Below are 16453 nucleotides of genomic sequence, written 5' to 3'. Positions count from 1 at the left end.
TGCTGTGTCCCCACTCGCCGCCGCCAAGAGACGGTCTGTGGCCCCGGTGTGCTGTGCGTGCGTCCCGGTGTGCGGGCGTGCGCGCGCCGGGGTGTGCGCTCCCGAGTGTGGGGGCCGTGGGTGTGGGCGGGCGCGCTCCCCGCTCCCCCGCCGAGAGCCGGAGACTAGCCCCGCAGCCGGCTCCGGAGTGTCGCTGCCTGCAGCTGAGCCAGGGCGTCGCGGGGGCTGGGCGGGCTTTGGAGGGGGCCCGCCTGCGGGGTTGTCCCTGCAATGGCATGCTATGGCTATGTGGTTGGAAGATGACAGCTCCCCCATGAGGACCCAGAGGCCATGTGTGCCTAGTTGTCTCTGAGCTAGTGTGTGCTCAAAATGCAAAGGTGCAGTCTTGGGAACAGGAGCTCCGGCGATTTAACAACAGAAGGTGTGTGTGTGTGTGTGTGTGTGTGTGTGTGTGTGTGTGTGTGTTTCCAAAGCTCAACCAACCTAAATCGGTGGAAGCAAGATCTTGATCAAAACACAAAATTAGAATCATCAGGTTAACTTGACCCTTTCTTTGGCAACGGTGTTTCCACTTGTTGAAGACACACAGGAAAGGTCTGTAGAAAACATCGGACAGGATTGCTTAAAAAAGAAAAGGGCATGCTTTCAATTTACTTTGTAAAAAGTTTCAAAGCGTCAGGGAAGGAGGAGAAAAAGCCCACAGTTTTCTTGAAAAAGAGTTCCGAATGAAGTGCTGGTGTAGGGTGTCGCTGACCCCTGCTAGGGCAGCTTAGTCCCGGGGCAGAAGGGCAGCCCCAAAGGTGCTTCACTCTAGCAAACTTACCTCCCTATAGATAGAATTCGGGGTCCTGGTGGGGGAAGATCTGGTCATTTTTACCAACTTTAACTGAAACATAGTAATTTCTAATGTTATGTGAACAAGAAAGCAGTCATAGTGGCAAGTGCTGTGGCTTTTCACAGATAGACATTAGTTAGATATTTTCATTGGACCTGGGAAGGTTTTCCAGATTTCCCAAAGTAAATTTTTTGCTTAAACACTATTGAAATTACAACAAGTCTTGGGCCCTGCTAATTAAGGAATTAATGAAATAGAATATTTATTATTGTCATGCTGCAGAGGTGCTTTAAGATATTTTTATATATTAGAGTACTGTTGGTTTTCTCTGTTAACTTGGGAATTCCATTTTGTGCATTTAAAAACATTCTTTAGGAGAGGAGTCCACAGAATTTAGCAGGCTAGAAAGACGCCCAGGGACCTAAACGTGAAGGACTCTTTAGACTCTAGATGCTGTGACCTTTTAATACAGTTCTTCCTGTTTTGGTAAACCCCAACCATAAAATTATTTCTATTGCTACTTCTTAACTGTAATTTAATTGCTGTCTTGAATTGTAACATAAATATCTGTTTTCCATTCACATGGTTTTAGCAGACCCACCTGAAAATTTCATTAGACCCTCAAAATGGTTGCAACTCACAGGTTGAGAACCCCTGCATTAGAGGGACAGGACCCCCTTCAAGCCCACACTCTTCTCTGTGCTGCAGGCTAATAGTTAGTACACTCATGAACCCAATGTTCCTCTTACCTGGTGACTCTGGGCTTTGGGAGCCAAAATAGTTACTTTATTTTGGAGGGATCACAGTGCAATAATTGAAATTTTCCTGGAAAAGCCTTCTGTTGCTTTGTAAAATGACTATTTATAGTTTTTTTATTTTTATTTTTTATTTATTTATTTTTTTTAATCTCAGACTATCATATTAGAATCCATCCTTCCCAGAGCTGTGAAGCTTTGGCCTGTAGTTTTTGGAAGCGCTAAGGGGTGGCGTTTATTATGTATATAAATACGTAGTATTTTGAAAATTAACTCACATCACATTCAACTTCCCATTCGTATACAGTTCCCACTTGTTCTGTGAACTGGCTTTCCCAAAAGGACTGGAGTTGAGAGCCCATCAGGTCCCAGCTCTGGGCCTGAATCTCTCCTCATAAATGGACCAGACCATCCTCCCTTATAAATGTCCTCCCCCATCTCACTTCCCTCCTTCCCCATGTGCCCTCACTTTCCCTTGCCACCCCCTCTTCTCCTCTCCCCAAGAATGCCTCTGACCTGTGCCAGCTGGGGGTAACCTCTGCTCAGGGGTAGTTTTGTCTCTGCTGGGGCCAACACAATCGAGGTCTGTGAAAAGGAGGGGAGTCTGCAGGAGGCCGGCACAAGCTGGGCTATTCGGATCCTTGTCCATTAAAGCCTCTTCGCTCTCCTTAACCCATTCTGGCTCCATTCAAGCCACCTCGAGGGTCAGGCTTTAGCAGGCTCTAAAACCTGTAGGGTCCAGATTCTTTGACATTGTTTCGAAAGAATTAAGGCATCAACCAGGGACGGCTAATATTTCTTGCCTCATTTTATTGCCGAACAGCAGGACTGTAAAGTTCTGAACACTGGAGCACTGTGGCCCCCTTTCATGTGGCCGAGATGATGGGATAAAAATGTGTTTGGTGAAGCAATTCAGATTACCACTGGGTCACATCCTCGCTAGCTCCCAGCACAGCACTCTAAGCAGCAAAGCACAGACAAGAAGCAATCTGTGCGAACGCAGCTCGTGCTGAACAGTGCTTGAGCGTGGAAATGAGGCTAATTGTGGAGCTTGCCAATGAACATGTTTTGTTTTTAATAGTTCAGGCTGTGGCTCAGAATAATAAGAGTGGTGATGGCTGACTATGGATCTAAGTCTTCTAATCCCCTGCTTCCATAGCTTCCCACACAGTTATTCTGCTCTTGGGGCAGGGGGACCATTCTGTTAAAAGCAGGCTCTTGACTTTATGCGTCGGGATGCCGGATTGTACTCTCTAGAGACAGGATACTAGTTTAGGGGACTTCAGCCTTAGGTCTTCTGTGCCACACATTCTGGGGGGAAGGAGGGCTGTCTTTAACACAGAAGATGGTGAGAAAAGGGTGAAGAGTCCCTGTGATTGGAAGGCCCACACCTCAATATAGCAGGGAATAATCTGATAGCTCTAAATAGCAAGGACCACAGGGTTTCTTAGAAATCACTCCCCAGGGTAGACAGCGAATGAAAAGCTCTTCTTGCCCTCATTTGATAGTCCTACCCAATTCCTCTGTGACTGAGTCAGTTTGTGATTCTAACCAGCTCTGTTGCTCTGGGATAGCACCACAGCCCCTCTAAACTCTGAAAGGTGGTCTCACCCCTAGGACTGTATGCTGTGCCTTGGGCTTCGTGTCAATGCAGCCTTGGAAGTGAGAGCATCCATGTGGCCCTGTGAAGCCATTTGGGGGCTATGTTCATGTCCCATTGCCACTGTTACTCAGCTGTGTGGCCTTAGGCAACTTAATCGCGTTCTCTGAGCTTCAGTTTCTTCAGCTCTATACATGGACACGAGCAGAACACTGTGAGGTTTATTGGTAGTGTTCCGATGAGAGATGGTAGGAAGTTGCACTGATAGCATCATTACCGCTCCTGGCGTGGTGGGTTTGAAAGAGGTCCTGGCACATTCACAGTGGACCCAGACACCGGGAGATATGGTGAAAACCTCTGTAGAGGAATCCCTTTTGTTGGTGCACACTGCTAAAAGTTAAATGGGAAGGGATATGTTTCCCTGGCTAGCAAGTGTTAGCCCTCCAGAATGAGCTGTTGTTAGCCCTGCGTCTGTGGCATGATTCACGGCTCTTCATCTAAATTTCCAAAGCTCTTGGCCCTTAAAGGACAAAAGAAACGCCAGCAAGTCCCTGTCCCCATTTGGGGCATGAGCTGTGGGGCGCTAGAGACAAGAATCTCAGGGCCTCTCCTGGCTGCCAGGCCAGAGTGTAATAAATCTGTGAAATAACAAGCACAAAGGACTTTATAATCAATGACAGATTTTATTTTTGCTCTGGCAAAATCCATCCGTGGAGTTCACATTTTATGGGGAAATAACTACCCAGTCTGTGACTCCTCCTCAGCCCAAAATTCTCTTTCTGTAAGTTGGGAAAACTCAGAGGATCAGACTTGGCGACTCTGAGAACCCTGGCCAGGGAAAGCGCAACTTCCCCTGGGCGGGAACCCAGCCTTCCCCGTACTTCCTAGGGTGGCGAGGGCTATTCATTTCTGTTTTGCTAAAATACCCGTGACATGTGAATAAACCAGGATTACAGAACATTGTCTCGGACAGTAGTCTGAGCCTGCACGGCCTCTGGTTTGATGAAATATGGTGCTCTCTGAGCAAACATGGGGATTGGTATTACTTCTCGTTAAAGCTGAACAGCGGGACTATTTAGAACCCATTCATGACTGCAGCCCTGTGGGGAGTGACAATTTGAAGGGAGCCGATTTGGAGAAGGAGGTGGTGTGTGTGTGTGTGTGTGTGTGTGTGTGTGTGTGTGTGTTTGAGTTGGCTAGAGCCAGCTAAGAGGAGTCTGCTGGAGAGGCGGCCAAATAGACACTTTGGAAATCGCCACTCCTTTGGGATTGTGCAGCCTCCTTACAACCCCCAAATAATGTTCCTCAAAGACTTTGATGGTCTCTTTTGAGTGAGAGGGACAAAGTGGACATCCCCTGGCTGGCATTCAGGCTCTTGCCATCTGTCCTGTTTGTCTTGGTTGAGACTTTCTCAGTCTCTTCCTGTCTGTCCTCTCCAGCCCCAGAATTCAGAAGGACCACATTGCTGCTCTCAGCTCCCTTCCCAGCTGCCATCTTGCTGCTTTCAGGTGACTCCAGTGGATGCTGCCACACACATCTGATGTCCCTCTGGCATCCTAACTCTCAGGCTACTAACTACTAGGAGATTGCTGTCTGCTGAGGGCCAGAAGCTGAGCCCCTCCTCAGGAATGGTCAGTGAGCTGACAGAAGCCTCTTGCACAGTTTCTCTCTGTCTTTGTTTCTTCCCTCAGGGTCAGCCAAGTCCAACGGGCAGATGCAGGTTGGGGAGCCCTAGACAGCTCTGGGTGGCATCATGCTCTTGGAGTAACAACTTTGACAGCTCTATCACATGAGGTTCCTCTTTCTGGCCAATGCTGGGACACTACAGCGCTGGGCAGGTATGTACTACCCCTCCCACAAAGCATGCTCTTACATTCTGTACGTATTCCTTTCTATCTTGGTGCTGGGGCTGACCTGAGGAAGTGGACTCTGAGGGTGTAAGGCCCATGTCACATGCTGGGACCTGTGGAGATAGTGCCTGGAAGGCAGATGGCTATGCCTGCCTTTCAGAGGTTCAGGAATAAGGACTTATTAGAAGACGATGTCAGGCACTGTGGAGGGTCCTGGCCATGTTGGAGAGAGATCATGAAAGACGAAGGTGTAGTGGTTTTGCACCATGCCTACATAGTAGAATCCCCTAGGGAGTTTTTATAAATATAAACACCAAGATCTAGCACAAGTTCTTTATTTAACTGGGCTGAGATCTTGTCTGAGAAACTGTGTGTGTGTGTGTGTGTGTGTGTGTGTGTGTGTGTGTGTGCTGAGATCTTGTCTGAGAAACTGTGTGTGTGTGTGTGTGTGTGTGTGTGTGTGTGTGTGCTGAGATCTTGTCTGAGAAACTGTGTGTGTGTGTGTGTGTGTGTGTGTGTGTGTGTGTGTGTGTGTGTGTGTGTGTATGTGTGTGTTGTATGCATATGCAGAGGCCAAAGCAGGACATTGGGGTTTATTGCTCTACGATTCTGTCTTATCTTCTTGGGCTTGGAATTTGCCGTTTCTTTGGCTGGCTGGCAGGCCAGCAAGACCCAGAGATTCCCCTATGGAACTGACTTAAGGAAAAGGGCACCAGAAGGCCCCATGGTAAGTACACAAACCTTCGTTTCTTACAGATGATCCAGCTGAGGATTGGCTCCAGGTTTTAAATAGGAAAGTAACAGAGTTTCCTCATTCTTAACACCCACAAGTTTGTTATACCAAAGTCGGGGACCTATCTGCTTAGGAACAGGGGGTTCTTTGAGAGTTGGAGCACTTTGGTTGATGAACTTTCCTAAGGAAGGCATCTTAGGTCTCTATACCTCTATGAATGCTCTGGGCTCAAGAATACCAACTTCTTTCTGAGGAGATGCAACTGTAACATGCATTCCTCACACAACCTACTTATCTCTGTCTTCTGACTGCCTAGGGAAAGATGGGGTCGTGTTATCTCCTAGTGGGACTGAACCCACCAAAGAGGAATCCACTGTAGACCGGTTCACACATACCAGGGCGTAGGAGTGCAAACTGGGACATGCTGCTGCTGGGTGAAGAGTAGGGGATAGAATTGGAAAGAGAGGTGACACAGGCACACTCTCCTGTGATGCATGCATGGCTTATGCTATGGACAGGGTCCCAGCGACTGTGGCTGATACACTTAGTGGTTGGCTCTTGGACACTTAGGAAAAGCAATTGCTTTTATAAGAAGCACAGTGTACGTGGATGTTCAGGGTGGAAGCTTTTATTATTGAACAGGATCCCTATATAACAAAAGGATCCCTATATAATGAAAGGATTCCTATATAACGAAAGGATCCCAAGGCAGCAGAGTGCTTAACTGTCCAAGCTAAGCCAGATACATCCACCAGAATAAGAGGCACAGGGGAAGTGCAGCCAGGGCCCCTCACTCACACAAAGCTATGGGGATGCTTAATAAAATGCAGTCACAAGGGGCCACGCAGCTAACAAGAGGAGTATTGCTCTGCTTATACAATAAAAAAAAATAAGCCAAAAAGAGAACAGTAAAAGGTGAATGAATGAGGCAGGGGGCAGCCACTCTGGTGTCTGATGAGCCAGCTTTTGGTTCTGGAGCACAGTAGGCCAGCTTTCTGTCCTGGAGCACAGTAGGAGGGGATGAAGTCAGGTTCCTAGAGACATCAGCAGCACTTTAGCAGGGGAAGACGATAATGAACTCTCTCAAAGGGACCTGTGGTCACAGACTCAAGTGGCAAATGAACAGAGAGGAACATCTGGGTACTTCAAGGACAGACGGACATAGAGACCAAGTGAATGAACACTAGAACTAAGGCACCGTTGTCACTATCCCGCTAGAGTGGGGTTTTACATAAATGGATATCTCTTCGCAGTCAGCTTATTGAGCCCCAGGGTCTCCTCCATAGCCATTTACTCATGCCTCAAATGGATAATTGGAATAAGAATTCTTGGCAGAGGCCAGACCTTTGTACTGGTGTCTTGGCCTGTAGCGTAGGGGCCTGTGCCACTGGAAGGCAAGCTGAAGCTTGGTGGTGGTGCAACACGATGAGAGTTACTCTATGAGTGGGGTCCAAGAAGAAGTCTTTGAAACTGTTCTCTCACCCTGCTTCAGCCAGATCAGTGAATTAACATCAGTGCTGTACTCCCCAGGGCAACAATGGATCTGACTACCATCTTTTGGACCATGAAGTATATAGCTGAGATGGTACTGTTGATCTCATCACTTATGCTACTAGTCCAAGTCTTATAGAAACCCTACAGACTAGCTGTGGCACATCGGCTCAGGCAGACTGAGCTCAGGTACATAGCTTTGTGGTCTTTGACTTGGTCACTATATCTGTTTCATCTCATTTTGAAGGACTAAGAAGCAGCAGTCATTCACATTGATCTGGCAGAGTTATAGCTCAATGGTAGAGCATTTGGCTATACATGGCCTTGATATCACAACATAATTACTGGTATATGCATTTCATCTTCTAAGGCCACGTTAATTACTATCTCTGGCGTGATGGGCCAAATGGACTTATGATTTGTGAATATTCTACTGAGCATCATACTGGTGCATATGACATCCTGAGTCACCAAGAAGTGGCAAGCACTTTGGAGATTCTGGTAAGGATACTGAGGGCTATTATAATTGTGAAGCTCTTAGGTGGCTGGTGTTCTTAACATGCCGAGACATTTCCTCCAATGCAGAGGACTCATTGCTGTGTCTTGCCCTCTTCACTTCCAAGCAGAAGACACAACCCCTGGTAGGTTACAAATTCTACCTTTAGGGATCCTACCCATCCCAGAGAGCCACAGAATGCTGTTGGCTTGGAGTGAAAGCAGAAAAGCCATGTTGCTTGGTGTCCATCAAGTCTTAGACCCCGAGTTTTTCATGGAGAAAAATACCATAATTTATGCCAGAGGCCAGTGAGAGCAAGTACTTGTAGCAAGGCTCACCCATCTGCGGCAGAGGAATTTATCTTACTCGAAACACACAGAAGCACAACGGTACTGTCACGGGATATCAGGTGATGGTGCAACTGGAGATGCTTGTTATGAACTGTGTTCTCTCGTTTTCACCACATCACAGGCCTGGGAAAGCCCAGCAGTACTCAACCAAGAAGGATGTGACCCAACCAAGGTTGGACATAGCAGAGTGTCACTAGTCACAATTCCAGGGTATGACATAAAGCTTCACACTAGTGGGTTGCCCACACCTTCACACTGCTTCCCACTGGGCACCCATTCACACTGCCTCCCAAGGGGCACCCATTCACACCACCTCCCACTGGGCACCCATGCCTCGCGTCTAGTCCACAGCTGTGGCTGCATGGGGCTCTGTTATGATCAGCTGATGGGTAAGGAAAATATGTGTGCTTATCTCATGGGTGGGTAGTTTGTTGTTGCAAACTGAAAATGGACTTTAGTTGTGCATCCGTCTTTACCAGGGTTGGTACTGAAAGAACAAGAGGGGGAGCTTATGAGTAGAGTCTGGGGGGGGTGGTTCACATGGATGTCTACTTTATATGGAAATAAACCTGAGCTAAGGTAAGTATATAGATGGACTTATAAATAGTGGAAATGCTGAATTGAACAGAAGAGACTGAAATACATGAGAAAATGAGGCATATTGATAGGCATGGAGGGGTGGAGAGGAAACAAGAAGATCTCTGCTTACATGTCAATGCCTACCGGAGAGAAACTCAATAATTGACAAAATAGAAGGCCTTGATCAGCTGCATTATCTAGCTTCTGTTGTCAGCTATAGTGGATGTGTGTGGGGAGCAGCTGTTTCAGGAATGAAAGCTACACGCAGAGCAGCAGTATACCCAGCAACCTGGACTTCTGTGGTTTTGCCACATCTCAGTTTCCAGCCAGCCAGCAGGGAGACTACCGAAAGCCCCGAATTTGGCCTTGTCTCTGGCTGAACACACGGAGTACTCGGTGGAAAGATGGTTTGGTTAGGTTCCATCTGCCATGGAAGTGCCAGCGATTCATCCCCACTGGAGTCACATATTCTGGGGAGGTCTGGCATCGAGACTTCAGAGCCTTAGCTGGTTGATTCTCCTGCCAGGTACTCATGGCATACCAACGAGAACAGCGGTCATAGCTTGAGCAGCATGTGATAATCCCTAGGGGGGATCCTGGGCTTTCCTTCCAGGTTAATGCCCCTTGGCCAGAGAAAGAACTACACGAGATAGAGAAGAATCTAAAACAGGCCGTAGGGCAGAGAAGCAATGAGTATATGTAGTCTTGAGGTTATCTCTGGGAGATTAAATCCATCTTTCTAACCTTCTGGTACTTTTTCCCAGGGATAGTATAGGGCTGTCATGCATAGCAAACTAGCCCAGTCTGAAGAGAAGATGCGCTGCAGTGGCCTCTCTGCTCTGCTCGGCTGCTCCCTTAGGTCAGAGGCCCCCATTCTGTCTCATCTCTTTTCCTTAAGGGATCCTGGAGACACTCCCTGCTGAGACAATCATTAGGAATTACCTCATCTTCCTGAAGGGGGCGCCCAGCCCATGGTCATACCTCTTCTTTCCCAGGACCATCTATGCTGGGTGGCCAGTCAGAGCTGCTCTGTTGCCCTTGAAGGGCCTGGGCTTTCTTGTGTGGATTTGAGACAAATTCAAGGGTCTGCTCTGGCTGCCCATGTCTCAGCAGCCATTCGAATCCCATCATATTCAGTACCCTGCCTGTCCAGCCTGCCTCCCGTTGATAGTGTTCTAAGCACCTGCCCACTGATCTGCCCCATTGAATCCACCTCCTGGCTGGTCCTTGGGCTGTTTGTGAGAGGGCAGCCTTCGGGCATCGCTAGTGCCCCTGTGTCCCAACATGACAATTGCTCATTTCTTAATCCCCTGCCAGCCTTTCTATGAAAAGATGTCATTTCCTTTGGCATTTCCTTAAACATCCTTCTCACGCTTACAGGTTTCTACTTTTAGCAAAGAGCAGTCTGCTACGTCGTAAGAAATTCATGAGCCTGTGTTTCTTTTTATTTATTTTTATGGTTAGCTTCTATTTTTAACAAGGAATGCTGGCTTTCCTTTTTACACTTGAGATGTAAAGGTTCTGTTTAAAATAAGTTTAAGTCAAGCAGGGTAAGCTGGCTTCACAAAAAACACACTAAATAAATGGTAGCTATAGGAGGGTCCATGAAGATCATTAGTTTAAAAAATGGTAATGTGCAAACCACAGCAGTTTCTCCTGCCTGGATGGCTCCCTTTGCATCAGCGAATAAACAGTCTATGGGAGCCAGTCCCAAGACTCAGTGCCTTGTGAAACCCCATAACCCTGAAAAGATGGTTATGTCCTTACATTAAATGTGTCCCACCGTGTGGACTGCTAGATCTCCATGTCTGATTCTGCAACTGTCCAGTGAGGGCTTTAGCACTCATATCTTAATCTTATTCTGTCTTTCAGCAACACCACCCAGCACGAGCCAAAACACATGGGCAGGATTCTGCAGACCTCCCCACCCCTGAGTGGGGCTGAGCTTCATTCTGGGACTCATCCTTTAGCACATGGGTTTTGAGGAGACATACAAGATCCAAACAACAGTTAGATGCAATTACTCACCCCGAGCCATGATGCCCCACCTCCATCCAACAAGAAGTAAACCACCTACTGCTTGGCTCTGGTGTTTCATCAAAGGGGGGAGGGTAGAAGGAGGGAGGTGAGTGTGCGGATCACTGTGGGCTCCTTATGTCAGTTCCCACCTCCTGTGGCAGCCATGTTCCTGGTGTCACAGGGAAACTTTCTTTCCTATTAGGACATTAGGATGGCCTGAAAGTGGAAGAAGAAGGAAATGGAAGAAAAGGAAGGAGGAGGAAGAAGGAAGAAGGAAGAAGGAAGAAGGAAGAAGGAAGAAGGAAGAAGGAAGAAGAAGAAGAAGAAGAAGAAGAAGAAGAAGAAGAAGAAGAAGAAGAAGAAGAAGAAGAAGAAGAAGAAAGAGAGAGAGGGAGGGAGGGAGGGAGGGAGGGAGGGAGAGAGAGAGAGAGAGAGAGAGAGAGAGAGAGAGAGAGAGAGAGAGAGAGAGAGAGAAATCAAGAGGGGGCAAGGAAGTGTACCAGTTATTGACAGTTATAAAACTTGGCTTGGCACAGTTCAGATGATCTTTGACTCTTTGACTTTTGATGGAATTAAAATTGTTTTGACTTTCCAATGTGAACATGAGATGCAATTAGTAGAGGCAATACTTCCGGTTTTGGGTTCTGAACTTGCCTTAGGCCATGAATATGCAGTTCAAAACTAAGTGCTGGCCTCTGTGGTGACCCTCAGCTCCCAGTCAGCCTATCTCCACCTTTGCTTTTTCTTGTAACTTGTCCCCACCCCAAATCATACTCTTGAATCCTTCTCTCCTCAAAACTAACAGTGATTTTCTGACATCAGAGCTGACCCTTCCTCCATCTGTTTATATGATATCCTCTGTACCACTCACCTTTAGAGTTGCTTCTGTGCACACTTGCAAAGGAGCGCCACCCACCACTGTACGATTTCTCCCTCTACACTCTTCCTTCTCGGCTGTTCTATCAGCCTGAAAGGCTATGATACCTGCTCAATATTATGCCATTTTCAAATCCCATGGCCAAATTTTGTCACACCCAGATGCTCTGCTACACTCTAAATCCCTTTCCCCTGCCCCACTCCCAGGTATAGAACGTCTCCATCATGCAGAGCTCCTGTAGGTACCTTTCTTCTCCATCATGCAGAGCTCCTGTAGGTACCTTTCTTCTCCATCATGCAGAGCCTCTGTAGGTACCTTCCTTGTTCTGCACAAGAATGATGCATCCTTGGATCATCCAAGGATGCTGTTCTGGAGATGGCTGATGAGCATCTTGCTCCATGGAAGGTGTCCAGGAGGTAAAGAGTGGGTTCCAGGACAAGAATGGGGACCTCGACTTTATGGCTTCCTTCTTCCTTACCTCCCTCTTCAAAATGGAAAGTTTTAATGCTAAATGTTTCCATAGTTACAGCTACTGTGAAAAGGGAAGAAGATGCATAGCTGGCTCTTCTGTAGCCATGTGGTCTGTAACCACGAATTCAACCAATCATAGCTCAAAAGTATTCATCGAATAGTGTCTTACTGAACAAGTACAGTTTTTATAGTTCTATAAACAACACAATGTGACAACTATTTCCACAACTCTTATACTATATTAAACACTATATGCAATCTTGGGGTGAATTAACAACATGGGACTATATGTGTAGGTTATATGCAAATAATTCTATGCCATTCTATAAGTTATTTAAGCATCCTCAGATTCTGATGTCTTGTGACAGGGGTCAGGGGGACATTCTGGAACCAGTCTCCTACTGATATCTAGGAATAATTGTGTAAAATAAACCTATCAATATTTGTGTTGCAATCTGACCAGAGACAGCAGTTTTTCCCTCTGTAGTGGGTTAAAGAGTAGATATAAAAGGACTTGGGGGCCCTGTTCTCTCAGGGATGCCTATAAAAGCAAGAACAGCCAAGTCAATAAATGGGTGTGACCACTTGCCGATTAAATTTAATCATACAATTAGACCACTATCTCCCGTGACAGAGTAGAGGAGCTGGGTATCATGGTCCTCTAGCTCTGGGCTCCTTCCGCCATAGGGTATAGCCAAGAAGGAAAGGCATGACCCCAGTTGCCCATTTTGAGTGTCAGCTGAGGACTCTGATTGGCAGGGGATGTCGGTGAGAGGGGCTGTCTGGATGCTCACCAGACTGTGTTCCTACTATCTCTTATCTTAGCCCATCAAGCACTCTGTTCATCCCGCTGCAATATGGAGCTTCATGCTGCATCGCCGGAGTGATGGCTCAGCAAGTTCTAGCTTCATCCGTACACCTTTGGATGGCGGGTGCTGCCTCTCATTGACACCATCTATTGATGGTTTTAAATCAAACGAAACAAGACAAAACGATACAGATGTTAAAAAGGAATAGCCTTTATTGGGCCTTTCTGTGGGACTGTAGTGGGAAGTTTTTAAACTGCTCTGAGCCTGCCCCACATGTTCTAGATCCCGGACTGAAAACACACACACACACACACACACACACACACACACACACACACACACACACAGCCTTTATATTTTAATATCCCTTAGCTAGCTCAATGGTTGGGCCACTTCTAAACCTTCCCGTGGCTAACGCTCTCACCTCCCATATTCTTGAGTTATTACTTTCTAAAATCTATACTTTTTCTCTGCTACTGCAGATCCAATCAGTGAAGTGGCCCCTGGGGCTGCTTTTCCCTGATCCTTCCATGGTTGGGTCTCTTTCTGAAACAGCTCTCATGTTTGTATCCTCTTCCTTCCTTCTGCCCCTGGAGATTTTCCCTCTCCCTGTCCTATGTTTTCTCTCTGGGAATCCTCAAAATCCTGCCTCTGTCCCTCTGCTGTGGTTTAGCCTTCAGCAGGTATGAATAACATCCTCTCTCCATGAGGATCTACTTTAGACCACCTCAGCCTTTGTGGCTCTGTTTTCTTTCAATGCAACAACACCTGTGTGAGTTTGTTCTTGACACTTAGCTATGTTCGTGGGAATCAATGGTCTAAACGGCTGGACATGGGGAACACTGGGTGAAACGGAGGCACAGGTTGGCCTGGAGAAAAGAGACTCCGGGCATCAGGGTGGAGTTGTCTGTGGACCCAGGAGTTAGGTGAAGGGATGGTGGCAAAGAGGGCCTGCATCAGGAAGTGCTTAGAGGAGAAACAGGGGAGAGTGTGAGTCCAGAATGGAAGAAATGGCTCCTCCCCACGAATGGCAGATAGATAGCATAATTGTACAGCAGTGAGACCCCTGGAGGAATCAATCCATAAGGATATAGAGTTATTTAGCTCATTTTCTTTTTTTTTTTTTTTTTTTTTTTTTTTTTCTGGAAGCCCTTGTCCAAGGTCAGGCAGATTCATAGCTTTGGGCTTCTGGGTAGAGACCTAATGGCAATGGTAAGAGATGTCTGGGAAGGGAAACTGCCCAGACCCCTAGCCAGGAGATCAAGAGGATGGACAGATCCCAGCTCTGTTGGAGGAGGTAGGACTGGGTAGGGCAGGGTGGAGTGGGTGCCAGGGTGAGACACGGTGGGTTGGGGCCAGGGTGGGTAAGGGTGTAGAGTGGGGGCCAGGGGCCAGAAGGGGTAGGGTGGTGGTGGGTGATGGGTGGGGTGGTTGGTGGGTGGGGTGGGTGGTGGATGGGGTGGGTGGGAGTGGGGCGGGGTGGCATGGGTGGAGTAGGTAGTAGCGGGTGGTGGGTGGGGTGGTGGGTGGGAATGGGCAGGTAATCTTGCTAGGACTCACCTTCTAAAGGTCCAGAGCACCTCTTAAAATGGTTACTCTGGGGAATATACTTCTGGCAATACCTTTTGTGGGGAACACTATCTATCCATCGTCTCAGGAAGTGCAAGGAGTTGAGAGTATGGAGGTAAAGAAGGACAAACCTAGCCTTGGTAAGACGCTTAAGCAGTCACAGACACTAGGACCCCTGAGTGAGGACCTTATGGAAGGACAAAGAGGCTGCTGTGTCTGCTACAGCTGAAACAGGGACCTGGCTTTGCAAAACAGAGGATAACCCACAGCAAGGACATAGGCCGGACGTCCTAGCTGTGGGTGAAGCAGTGAATGGGGCAATGCATAAGGCAAGACAGGTTCTGGTCTTGCCTCCATCTTTCTCATTAGCTGACCATCTCATTGAAGCTGGGGTTCAGGAGACAATGACCCTCTGATCTCATTGGAGAAGGGTCTGGCCTTCTGCATTCCTGGGGTGGTTCCCTGTAGACTGGTCTACGGAGGAGAGCAGGGAGGCCGAGCAACTGTCACCACACGTCAACAGATAAGGGTAGGGCTCAGCCTGGCCTGCCTGTATGATATTGGATGAAATCTGTGAGCAGAGGGTAGTGTCTGCATGCAGCCCAGGTCTTACAGGTCATACTGAGGTTCTGACACCGTTCTTTATCTCACTGTCAGAGATGCTGGCTGGGCCTTTCCCTCTCAGTGAGAGAGGCCAGCCAGATGTGTCACTCAAACAGTCTGCCCACAGCTTGCTGTGACTTCTGTCTATGCCGAATAGTCAGTTGCAAAGCTGCGATGCCATCGTGTCCCAGACCCTTAACATATTGGGGGCTGATGTGCGCCTCTCTGGAGCCTGCAGAGGCACCTGGCACGCCAGCAGGAGGCTTTTATGTGCCTAGTTAGCTTTTATGGTGGAGCCAGGCGGATCTGTGTCTGACGAGGCATGTGAGTGACTATGGCATCTGTATTTTTGGCTGGGACTGCTCCAGAGCAGAGAGGAGCCTGTGGGGCCACCCTGAGGACATACTCTCAGGTCCAACCACAGAACAGGAGTTTACTCCATCTCTGGCTAAGCATTGACACCCCTGAGATACCTTGTTCATGAAGAGTCAGAGCTGAGCCAAGACAGAGGGTAGAGAAAGTGGAGGGTTTGTGGGGGTGGGGTGGGAGGTAGGGTATGTGTGGGTGTGTGTAACTGGCTTGGGATTTCCTCCAACCCCTGCCAGCATCAACTGTAGTCCTGAGAGATCAGGAATGAGCTGTAGGGTTTTGCTTTACTACAGAGCTGGCCTTCTGCTCAGGGTCAAGACAGCACGTCTGTATGGAAGATAAAGTAACAAGGTGGTTTTTTTTTTTGGCAGTAGATATTCCAGGGAATGCAGGAGGCTATAACTGAGAACACACGGTCAAGCAGAGTCACCTGCTCTGCAAAGGTAAGCGAAGGATTTGAGAGGCTACAGAAGAGTCTGTGAGCTGTTCTTGTGTAACTGTGGAGCAGAAGGAGGAGGAAGAGGAGGAACAAGAGGAGGAGGGAGGGAGGGAGGGAGGGAGGGAGAGAGAGACAGAGAGAGAGACAGAGACAGAGAGAGAGACAGAGAGAGAGAGAGAGGCAGAGAGAGAGAGACAGAGAGAGACAGAGAGAGAGAGAGACAGAGACCACAAACTCTGGGGCCTTCCTAAGCTTGGTGAGGAGTATATAATTCACTTTGATGGATTGGATCACTCAGGAGGTTGTGTCAGTTACTGAGGTTCAACAGGTAGCCACTGTAGGAAAGTAGGAAGAAGGAACTGGAAAAGACTCTTGCTTAGACTGGCATGCAATTCATACCCATTGACCAGCCATTTTCAGGAATGTCCTGCTCTTTATGATCAACTACAAGGCCAGCATACTCATGGATGCCTGGAGAGGTAGCAATGCTAAGCTCTGCATCCTTGAGGTGTAGGTAGTCCCAGGAATACAGAAATGGTCATATAGTCCAGCCTGAGGCAGGCAGCAGAGAGGAGAATGACAAATATATGTACATGCCAGAAATTGTG

The 16453-nt window shown here is 47.8% G+C and overlaps 1 long non-coding RNA gene across 8 annotated transcripts; it reads left to right on the top strand.

Moving 5' to 3' along the window:
• The first annotated feature begins 348 nt into the window (after positions 1-348).
• Positions 349-11003, top strand: Gm30031. Of its 8 annotated transcripts, none has more exons than XR_001781217.2 (4): positions 349-421; positions 4882-5028; positions 5702-7765; positions 10562-10901. It is a non-coding gene; the product is annotated as a predicted gene, 30031 (long non-coding RNA). The 8 variants fall into 8 exon arrangements; XR_001781214.1 differs by lacking the exon at positions 349-421 and adding an exon at positions 10911-11003 and having other exon boundaries at positions 428-5028; positions 10562-10753; XR_003951000.1 differs by lacking the exon at positions 349-421 and adding an exon at positions 428-4698 and having other exon boundaries at positions 7635-7765.
• Positions 11004-16453: the final 5450 nt, after the last annotated feature.

The sequence above is a fragment of the Mus musculus genome, chromosome 14 (assembly GCF_000001635.26).
Source record: "Mus musculus strain C57BL/6J chromosome 14, GRCm38.p6 C57BL/6J".
NCBI classification, from domain to species: Eukaryota; Metazoa; Chordata; class Mammalia; order Rodentia; family Muridae; genus Mus; species Mus musculus.
This window is presented reverse-complemented; position numbering and strand designations above follow the sequence as displayed.